At 46.9% G+C, this 10,289-nt stretch overlaps 1 long non-coding RNA gene across 1 annotated transcript; it reads left to right on the top strand.

Annotated features, from left to right (window-relative positions):
• The first annotated feature begins 2,990 nt into the window (after positions 1-2,990).
• LOC112955944 lies at positions 2,991-9,505 on the top strand. Its single transcript, XR_003250962.1, has 3 exons — positions 2,991-3,102; positions 8,384-8,486; positions 9,375-9,505. It is a non-coding gene; the product is annotated as an uncharacterized LOC112955944 (long non-coding RNA).
• Positions 9,506-10,289: the final 784 nt, after the last annotated feature.

The raw sequence follows: 10,289 nt of genomic DNA, 5'->3' as shown, positions 1-10,289 counted from the left end.
GGTGAAACCTCAGGTGGACATGCCTGCTTTGCTGCGTGCCCTTGGCATCTGTCAGCTTCTAGAAGGCCCCGTTGCTCTGGGGCTGCCCGCAGTGCACTGCCACGTTGGGAGAACTCCACAGATTGCTTTTATTTGGCATGGGCTACACCAGAGGGTCCTGCGTGATCTTTGGCTCTGTGTCAGAGTGCCAGGTGAGGCTTGGTKCTTGGATCAAGGCGCAATGCCGTATTCTGGGACCACGGCTTCCCGCAGATTGCTAAAGATCATCCTTAGGAAAACAGATTTATTCTGGGGTGACCTGCACGCTCTTCTCCCTGTCTTCCAGCCCTTGGGTAAATTAAAATCCCATCTCCTCATACACGGGCWAGGCTGCAAAGCTGTCCGAGAGAAAGAATATCCTGCTGCCAGATGCTCTTTTTTTTTTATTTCTAACACAGTTGTTTTCCTCTTCACTTGATAAAGTTAAAATAAACAATCTCTGGGGTAAATTAGAGGCGTCAAAATTGGATTGGCATACAAACTGTAGAGCAGTTGGTGGTTGGGAGTCTGGGGAAAAAGAAACAGCAGGTTTTAGCTAGAGGGGACAACAGCTTTATTTCCCTCTTGGTCCTTGACAACTAAGCAGATGTCCTACAATTATTGTTTTACCTTCTAGTAATATAGTGTCTTTTCTTATCCTCCCAGGTATGTGGCTGGCTCTTTTGCAGATGTGCAGGTAAGTTTCTTCCCTTATTCAGAGCACATTTGTGCACCACTAGCTCCATCTATTGCCAGCTGGCGCCTGGCTGCGGTTCAGCTCGATGCTTCTGCCCCTCTCTGTCAGCCCTATCAGAGGATACTCATTTCCAGTCCAACTTGCACAGGTACAACTGCTGGTCTTAAGAACAGGATATTTTCCGAAGGTCTCACATAGCTTTTCTTTTTTACACCCTTTGTATCGCAAGCTGTGCCTCTGGATTTAGGCTGTCTGCCATATTCACAGATGTTTGTGTTTTCCATAAATGTAAAYCTTACCTTGGCTGCTAAGGTACCTGTGACTGGGGACCCACTGTCCTCGACTGGGAGTCAGAATGCAATGGTCCTGCTCTGAACAGCATGGCAAGTCTAAAATTATTTAGTAGAAGGAAGACGTGGGAAAAGAATGCCAAGTTAAATTAATTTTTAAAGTTCTGGGCCAGTATATATAGAAGTGCTTGCATAGTCTGTTCACAGACAGCAAACGATCTGTTCAGCAATTTAGCGTGAGTAAGGTGAAGTTTGCACTGTCTGAAATATGCTGTTTGAAAAATCGAACTACAAACTTTTCAGAATTTATCTTAACCTGGATGAAGTGAGCTGAGGCCTGAAGAAAGTGGGCTTTTATTTTTCTAAAGCAGTCCTGAAGTCTATTTTTAACCTTAACAAAATTGCAATACAAATTTATCATCCTATGGGGCATCTGACAGAAGTTAAGTAGCACCTTGAATTCCTTTTTTTTTTTTAACTTATTTAGTGGGATATAAGATGCTCTTTTCTTTTTTCTCAGCAGATGTGCATTTGAGCTGCGCTCGAGATGTTTTATGTCTTTACAGCTTATAAACGATTTATAAAATCCCAGGCATTTTGGTATCTGCGTTTACACCCTACCTGGTTTCTCAGTTTTGTATGCAGTGCTTTCTTTGTGCCTGAAGACCAAATGACACGTTAAATTTTTAAGTCTTACTTGAAAGAGACCTTGCATAATTAACAAAATCTTCAGTACAATTTTACTCTAAAAGTCTTGCACCTGCTCTGCAGCACTAAGGACGAATGTGCTGTTTATTTAGGGTGAGTGACAAGGGGAAATAATCAGTGGAGATGTTTTAACTACAGAATAAGAGAGTCCTAAAAAGTAGAATCTCAGCAGATGAGGCTTTTGAGGCAATCTAGACAGGAGCATCTTTCATTAATGGGGGATAGAGTGGTGCGTGGRGGGTTGCCATTGCCTAGCTTTCCCTGATGGAAGAACTTGGCAGCTAATCCTGTTTGCTTAAGGTTTTCAAGGGACAGCCAGACAATCCTGATGGCCACAGTCGCTGCAAAGCTGCTCACAGTGAGGAAGTCTCGAGCGCTCTGCGCTGTGCCGGTCGAACCAGCAAGGAAGAAGTCAGCAAGGAGCGCGGCGCAGCGCCGATGGGAGCGTGGTGCCCAGCAGCTTGTGGCCACAGCACTGATGCCGACAACCRCTTGCAATGAGAGGTGACAAATCACCCCTGGCACCTGCATGTGAAATGACAGTCAATTAGAGAAACCAGGGAAATGTTTTCCTGTGTTATCAGTAGCTACCCTTGCACCTCGGGTGCGCGAGGTCCAGACTGACAGCGCGGCTGATGTGTTTGATGTCTGTCTGCAGAATTTGTGTGGGAATATACTGGGGCTCTGTGTCAACCAAACCTGCGTGCAGTGTGGGGTTTTTTTGTTTGTTTGTTTCGTTTTCTTTTCTTTTCTTTTTTAATCAGAGGTGGCCAGGGGCAGCGCGAGTGTCCAGAAGCTGAAAGCACAAACTGCGTTTGTGCTCAAACCCTGGTCACGAATGTGTTCGGTGCCTATGCCAGCAAACATTCACTAGCTCCCAAACTAGCCAACAGCTACTGCAATGTCCCAAGGTGAACTTGTGTTCGGACTGGAGCCAGGCAGAGAGATAATCACCGAACTGGAGAATAAATGCACCATGTGTCTCTCCTGTTCAAAGCCACTCTAATTTCAAACATCTTGCCTCAACAACGATCTGCTAACAAACTGCGGGCCAAGAATCTGTCAGAAGAATTTAAATACAATTCTGACAAGATCAGAACTGGATAGACTAAAACTTTGTTAACCTGTGGCTAAAACAAAGCTGAGCAAATGCTTGTCCAGGTGGGAACAGAATGTGATCTCTCAGGGATTTTCTTCTTTGTGCAACAGTAGTTTTGGGAAGCAGGAGGTTTATTTCAGGGTTAGTACTTAATATTTAAACTCTTTACAGGAAATACTGGTTGACTTAAATTCATTACTTTGGTGACTGAGAGAAGAGAATGGAGCTGAAAGGAGATGCCGGCAAGGAAGTGATGCACCGAAATGTGAAGCAAGCTTCCAGGAATTTCCGTATGTGAAAGAACAATTTCCTGAATGGGCAAAAGTTGTTGGCAGTGAAATGGAAGTAAGAAATGAATGCTCTTCCTCTGGGGTGGAGGAGGAATGAGACAAATGAAGTGTATGGGGCAGCYTTTGCTTGCTCTCAGCTAAATGGTTTAGAATACTAGAAACTTGAGAACTTCAAATGCTGATCTTATACTCTTGTCTAGCATTATGATACTCAAGTTGTTATGCTACTGTCTATCACTTGTCACTACTGTTTAGGAGAAGTGCCTGGATTTCTAGTGTTCTGTTGATAATTGCCAAAGTCCTTCTGCTAGTAGTATTGGAATAAGTTTTCAGTTTTATTTAGATTCTGGCAGAAGATGCTGGCAAAGCTACACAAGTTAGAGGAGCAGGAAGAGACTTTCAGGTAAGAAGAGGTCCCTGTGCTGCTCTCTGAGATGCTACAACATCTCATTAAAGAGAATGTGAAGTGGGAAGTTTCTCTCTGCTCTGTGAATGTGCATTTGAGTTAACTGCAGATACACGGTTGTAATAAAACATGCTAAACTTCCAGTAGTAGGTGTTGGAACCTGTGTTTGTGTTTGATGATCTGGAATCAATGCAGATCATCAGTCTATCAGCAGATAGAGGCTGTGGTGTTTAACCTGCCTTATAGTAGGACAAATGTCTTTCATTTGCACAGAGGAATTCCACTTGATGTGAGTGAGGTGAGGGGGAAAAAAATACAGTGGGAATCCTGAGYAGTGCGGGGTGGGGGACCAGGCAGTCGGGTGCACTGAACTTACACATTAACAAAGCTACATCAAAGAGGGAACGATGCTGCCTGTTGGCAAACAGCCTGGGGCACATGTTGCTATTCCGGCCTGCTTGTAGGGATCACAGTCTCCAACTTTACAGGCTCTGCTTGTTTCTGTAGAAATTAGTGCCCTCTAGTGGGTTAGGTGGCCGCAGAATTCCACACTGGCTAAAACAAGTCAGGAATGGGCAGGGAAGAGGGAAGGGAGTCTCTTGGTTAAGAACGAGCAAGATGCTAAACTGAGGTCCTTCTCCTTTTGAGCGCCTTACGTGCGGACTGTCACTTCCCAGTATAAATGTGGGTCTCTAACTGGAGTGCTGCGTTGTTTCCTCTGTCTTGCAGAAAGCAGATGAGTACTGCAAAGATGACTCTGGCCTAGAAAACCTAAGTGATCACCCAGATTGCACCCAAAAGAGATGGGAGGAGCTGGAGGGCATGGGAACACTACCTGCACACAGGTGTGGGTCTGCAGGCACTGTATGTTGCGTGTCTGTGTCAACGTTGCACATTGGATTAATTAGGAGCAAATAGGAGAGAGGAGAGATAAGGGAAGACTTCCTTGGAGCTGCCTGTGCCGTCTGACTGAGACACTGTTCCAGCATTGCAAGGCAGCCCAAGGCTCAGCCAGACACAAAACGGCATTTCTCAGCACGTGTATTCCTGTAATGGATGCAGAACTGCTGATGCCCAGTGCTTTGGAGAAAGTCCCTTTTCTCTTGTGATTTTCTCTTGTGAATGAAGTCCAGCAGAGATGGTTTCTCTAGTGCTAGCTTCCCGCAGCAGCAGCTTGGGAAGCTGCTCGAGGGCTTGGTGCATTTCTGGTTGCATGTTACTGGAATACTAGCTAGMGTTCTGGCGATGCGCAACAGCCGCGGATGGAAAACTTCACCCTTTCATGTGGAAAAACAAGAAAGACAGATGCAGTCTGGGTCTAATATTGTTTTAGCTCTTATTTGTCCTATCTCTCAGGAGCTTTTTGCTGCTGCCTTTCATCATTCTGTATGAGCACCAGAGCTCCCTTTTTACCTGATGAAGTAGATGGAGAGTCACTGCTCCCTGGGAGGAAGCTCCCCTGCTTCAGGCCTGTTGCTCGGGATATGCTGATCCCTGCAGGATGTGACCCAAGGGACTGATAATGTGGATGTGAGCTCATGCACGTTCACTATTCCCATAGCTTCAGGTGCTGCAGGAACAATACTTATCAAGTTTTTGCTAGTTGTGATTGCAGGTTAAAGTAGATCCAGAGTGAGTGACCACTTAAACCAGCAAAATCCCTTTATTAGAAAACTGTGGTGAAAAAAAAAAAAGGCTTTGGAGAAATTTGGTGTTTCAAAGAGAAGCATATCATTTTTTTTCTATTAAAAGTTTCTAGGTTACTCTGATTTATTACAAATGATGGCACTAAATAGCAAGCCTTGCCCAAGCTGCTCTGAAAGGCTTTCTAATATCAGCAGCTGATACCCTACTGCGCAGAGAGACAATTGAGTCTGTTCCTGCAGACAATACACCTGTCACTGGAAAACATAAAGCTGGCAATTAGCAGGGGAGCCTCTGTGTTGTGCTTTCATCCCAGACAATGAGAAGGGCCTGGAAGAGTGAGATTAAGCATGGCAGGTCCACAAGAGGTTGTTGAAACAAACCTTGCTGAGACTGTTGGGCATCTGAAAAAAAACAAAACAACAAAATAAAACTCCGGTTAAAGCTAACTCTGCAAACAAGACTCCACAGCAAAATAGTGCTGGAATAGGATATGGTCATTGGTCTCAGAAATATGAGCCTGTGAGTACAGAGGAAAGGCTTTCTTATACACTGAGATGTCTTGTAGTTATCAGTAGGGCGTCAGAGGAACTAAACGGAGAGGGGTTCTGCACAAAGAAGCTGCTTTGAAGGTTCTGTGCTGCTTAACTGGGACTGAATGGCAGCATCTGCAGAAGGCCTGAGGAATAGATGTTTACCCAGCTACTTCTAACTCTGGGCTATACTCCGTACTTGGCACTCTGATTTCTTCAATCTCCCAAACTACTCAGGCTGCTAAAGCCAGGCAGCSACAGGAGTAGTCTCAGCTGCCGCTTGTGAGCAGTGCTGAACCTAGAAGGGAAGCTTTATAAAGAGCTTCATTAGAATCAACTAAATCGGTCAGCAGCTCCCAAACTCTCTTCTGGTAGCAGAAGAATTCTTCCACTTCTCAGCATCAGGAAGGCCATGGACGTAAATTAGGAAAATCTCCTCTTTTCACCATCAGTTCCATCTTCCCAGGCATATTATTTACAAGTGCCTATGCCACAAACTAGTTTCCTGCAGGTGTTTGGTGATAATCTCTAACTATTCTCAGCAGTAATGATCCCTTAGCTCCTGAACAGCTTTGTGTTTGCAAGCGGCTCACGTGTGACTTGTGTGCTGAGGCAGCCCAGGCTGCTGGGAGAGAGTTTGCAGGAGGAAGGGACTGCAGGCTGAGCTGTCAGTTTTGCTGTCTAGRGATATGAGCTGGCATGGAGAGACCCTTGAGACCCGTGTACACACTTGGATCGCTCTGTGCCCTTGGGGAGGCGGTGCTCTCCTGCCTGTGAACTTGAGCCCTCTCCCCTCGGCATCCGGGGTCACGTCTCTGACATGCAAGACTCTTGATGTGAAGCTTGTAACATCAGGCCGTGTGGCCAAGTCTGAAGTGACAGAGTTGAAACAGCGAAGAGGAATTGGAGAGAACTAGACAAAAAATCTAATCTAAAACATTGCCAARCATGGGGCTCTGGCCATAAATGCAAATTAGCCCAGGTCGTTAGTATGCAGAATAAGAAGGCTTGTTTGGAAACCTGGTGCATTAGCTTGAACATGTGACCTCATGTCACTCCTGCAGCGCTGAGGATGTGAAATTGCATCTGTGATCCAGGGTGCAAAGGACAAATTGCTCACRTGGTGAGTGCAGCTTGGCCAGTTCATGGCTGCTGCCTGGCCATGGGCCGCTCTTCTCAGTAACGTGTGCGTGGGAGTTAGGAGGTAACAGAGCACCTCTATCCTGAAGTGGGGGAAGAACTGTCTGCCTTTGTGCAGACACTGCTGCCTCTGCAGTGTGACCTGTCTGAGGGTGATAACACGTGTCAACACTTTGCTCCGAGGGGTAGGCATGGGCTATCACGATGTCTTCCTGTAAGCTGGAAAGGGGGAAGTTGTATCATGAATGGATCACTGCAACACAGATGTCCAAATATTTGCTAACTGCTTTGTGAATACTGATGAATCTTCTTTTGGGAGAGCTGAAGGACTTGCAGGAGTAGAAGCCAGTCCTTGTGGGCTGGCCAGGGCTAATGCAATAGCAAGCTCCCCTGTTCCTGCTTATGCCCTGCAACCTCTGGAGGGTGCTGGAGGGTACCAAAGTAGGGTTGTGAGTTCTCACTGAGTGTGAGAACACATTCAGAAACTTGTTACTCCTCTTCCTTCAACGATGGTATGTGGTGCATCCTCAGTCTTAAATCTGCCACAGGTCTTAATTTGTGGAAGCTGTGGGCTGCCCTTGTGCTGGGGTGGATGGCATTTGATAGGAAGACTTTGTTAGTGTGACTGGAAAGCCGAAAAGTTTTGGCCATAGAAGCAGCTGGKAGTTTTAATTTTGGCATGTGAAAGACATCTGGGCTCTCTTTGTTGTCCGCAAAGTGCCTGAAATAGAGTAAGCTGAAGGTTCAGATTTTTACCTCTTGACTTATAGGCAACACAACTGCAGCTTTTCAAGTATTCAGCATTAATCAAGAGAGGAAAAATCACCCTAGACACTTCTTTCTGAAATAATAAATAGGCAGTTAGGATGGCTTTTTAAGTTGGAGAGCTGTGTGTTTTCAGTTCCTTCCAGACACTGACAGATGTATCCCTTGCAGAAGCAAAGAGAAGCATCCATATGCACAAAATTAAGGCTACCAAGGAATCTTTGAATGGAGTATGATAACAGCTACAGCTGGACTAGGGAAATGTTGTTTAAGAGGATAACTCTGCAAAGCACAGGCTTGCAACATGACCTAGTGATCTTTGACACACACATCACTTTGTTCCATTTTTCAATAAATCTTATTTAGACACATGGCTTTCTACCTCACTTGGTAAATTTTTGATTTATAAACATTAATGTGTTGCTAGCCCATTTTCTGGGAAGCTCTTCCAAGGGTTATGTGAAAGATGTGCCTTGAGGGTGGCGGATGAGAGTTTACTAGCTGGTGAGGATAGGGCTTCCTAAAATACATCTAATTTTTTAAATTGACTACATGTAAACGGAATTGCAACCAATTTAAAAATAAGCTAACCTGGAGTGACAGCATCACCCAAACTGCACAGCATGATTTGCCCTTTGCTCAGCTGCTTGTTAGAGAGATTTACAGGCATTGAAAGTACTTTGGGACCTCACCACCTTACACTCCCAATGTCATCTTTCTTCTTGCCAAGGTCTCCTTGCACTGGATGGACATCTCTCAACTTTAAGAACTCTGTTCTTTCTAATTTATTTAGAGATGGATGGAATGAAGGCTGGAATGAAGGAGCAGTCACTGCCTTAGGAAGACAGCTCGCTGGCTTGAATATTTGCTCTGTGTGGACCTGTGTGGATGCGATGGTGAGTTCTTTGACATGAGGCCACTGACTCTGCCCTCGTAGTGAGGAGCAATCAGATCTCAGCGCCTACACGTTCCTGTGACTGCAGGAAATCCTCCAGGGAGCCCAGAAATCTCAGGGAAGCTTCAAGCAGGCCAGATGTTGGCCCTGCTTTCCGGACTTGCTTGCAYAGCTGGGGAATCTGCACACTTCCCTCTGAGAGGAAAGGGGAACCTTTCTGGCCCTGTTGCCAGAGCCTTCCTTGATGCCAGCCAGAGCATGTTTGAAGCCTTACTGAAGTCCAGAGTGTGATTATGGAAATCACTTCAAATTTAAATCTAAAGTGCTTGCCTAGGCAAGGTTAGAAACTCGGGCAACATTAATTTAGCACAAGAAGCTCTTCTTTATCCCCTGGGTGTGCACAAAGGATAATTTATATGTCTGTAGCAAAGAGGGGTAATGGAGACTCTGGCCTGGATGCCATGTCTTTAGCAGCACTAAATTTACTTTTCTGGTAGCAACCAGAAATGCCAAGCCAGACGTTTTTGGTTGTTACCAGAAGAATACTTTTATTGCTGCTAGGAAAACGTGGGTAATTCAGTCTGAACCAAGGGACTAAAGAATAGTTTCCTGTGTGATGGGAAGCTCTAGGTCTTTCCAATGCAGAATGTTAATTCAAGCTCCATCTGAAACCTAAGTCTAGCTGTAAATTTGAAAACCACTTTTCATCTGAGGCTCTTTGGTTTAAAGTCTGTCTTGGAGGGAGGCAGGATGCAGGGGCCCCGGGCAGCAGCGCCAGTGCCAGCCCCAGTGCCCAGTGTCCACCGACCGCGCGCCAGGCCCTTCCCAACTGGCAGCGGTGACTAAGCAGAGCAGAGCAGCAGCCTCAAAGGGTCCATTCTTCTGCCAGAGATTTATTGCGACAAGCAGAGGTGCTGGGATGTGATAATTGCCTTCATTCCCGGACGGAGACCCTGACGAACAAAAGGCAGTTGCCTGTGAGTCCTTGGTGTGACTCAAGCATTCGCTTGCAGGGGAGGAGTGAGAACTGTGGGCCTGTTGCTGTAGCCAGAGCGAATGGGCGTTAATCAAAGGGCAGCTCTGCCCTTCGCAGCCCAGAGCAGTGGCCCTGTGGAGGTGGCCTGGGCCCTGTAGCCTGCAGTTCCAGCCTCCTGACTGCCCCGGCACCACTGGGGCGTCTGCTCGAGGCAATGCCGGAGCACTAAAGCTGCCGCTCCGCTCCCGAGGAAAGCGCCACGATGGAGCCAGTGTCCTGGGGAGCTCCGGCCTGGCTGGCTCCCTGCTCATCATATCAGGGCAGCTCTTCTGCTTGTCCTCGGAGACAGCTCCTGTAGACCTGGGCATCCTCACCTGGACTCCCGAGTACATTCATGTTAGTAGCGTCATTGAGGACCTCCACAGAGCAGTGAGTGCCTGCAAGGAGACCAGCAGGGACCTGCACGGAGCAGTGAGTGCCTGCAAGGAGACCCAGCACGCTGCTCTCGCAGGCTGGGGCGATGGCGGGTGTTGTTCTGTGGCTCCGGGGCTGGAGCTGCAGCCCAGAGCAGTGGGAGTGGGATGTGCTGGAGGAGTGTCTGTGGCTCTTTGGGAGAAAGAGATGAAGGAATCTGGTGGGGAGGAATGGAGAAATCCTCAGGGATTGTGTCTGTTCCTTGTAATGGAGCTTACAGCTCACAGGACCTGCCCGGCAGGATGGGGATGTGGGAACAGGGAATGCAGGATGGGCAAGGTGGAATGAGGGTGGCAGGGACGGGGGATGCAGGGTGAGGGATRCGGGGTGGGGAGTGTGAGGAATAGGAGGTGC

The sequence above is a fragment of the Nothoprocta perdicaria genome, unplaced genomic scaffold (assembly GCF_003342845.1).
Source record: "Nothoprocta perdicaria isolate Ctin4 unplaced genomic scaffold, notPer1 scaffold_6, whole genome shotgun sequence".
NCBI lineage: Eukaryota > Metazoa > Chordata > Aves > Tinamiformes > Tinamidae > Nothoprocta > Nothoprocta perdicaria.
Note: the sequence above shows the minus strand (reverse complement) of the source record. Positions and strands in the feature narration are given on the sequence as shown.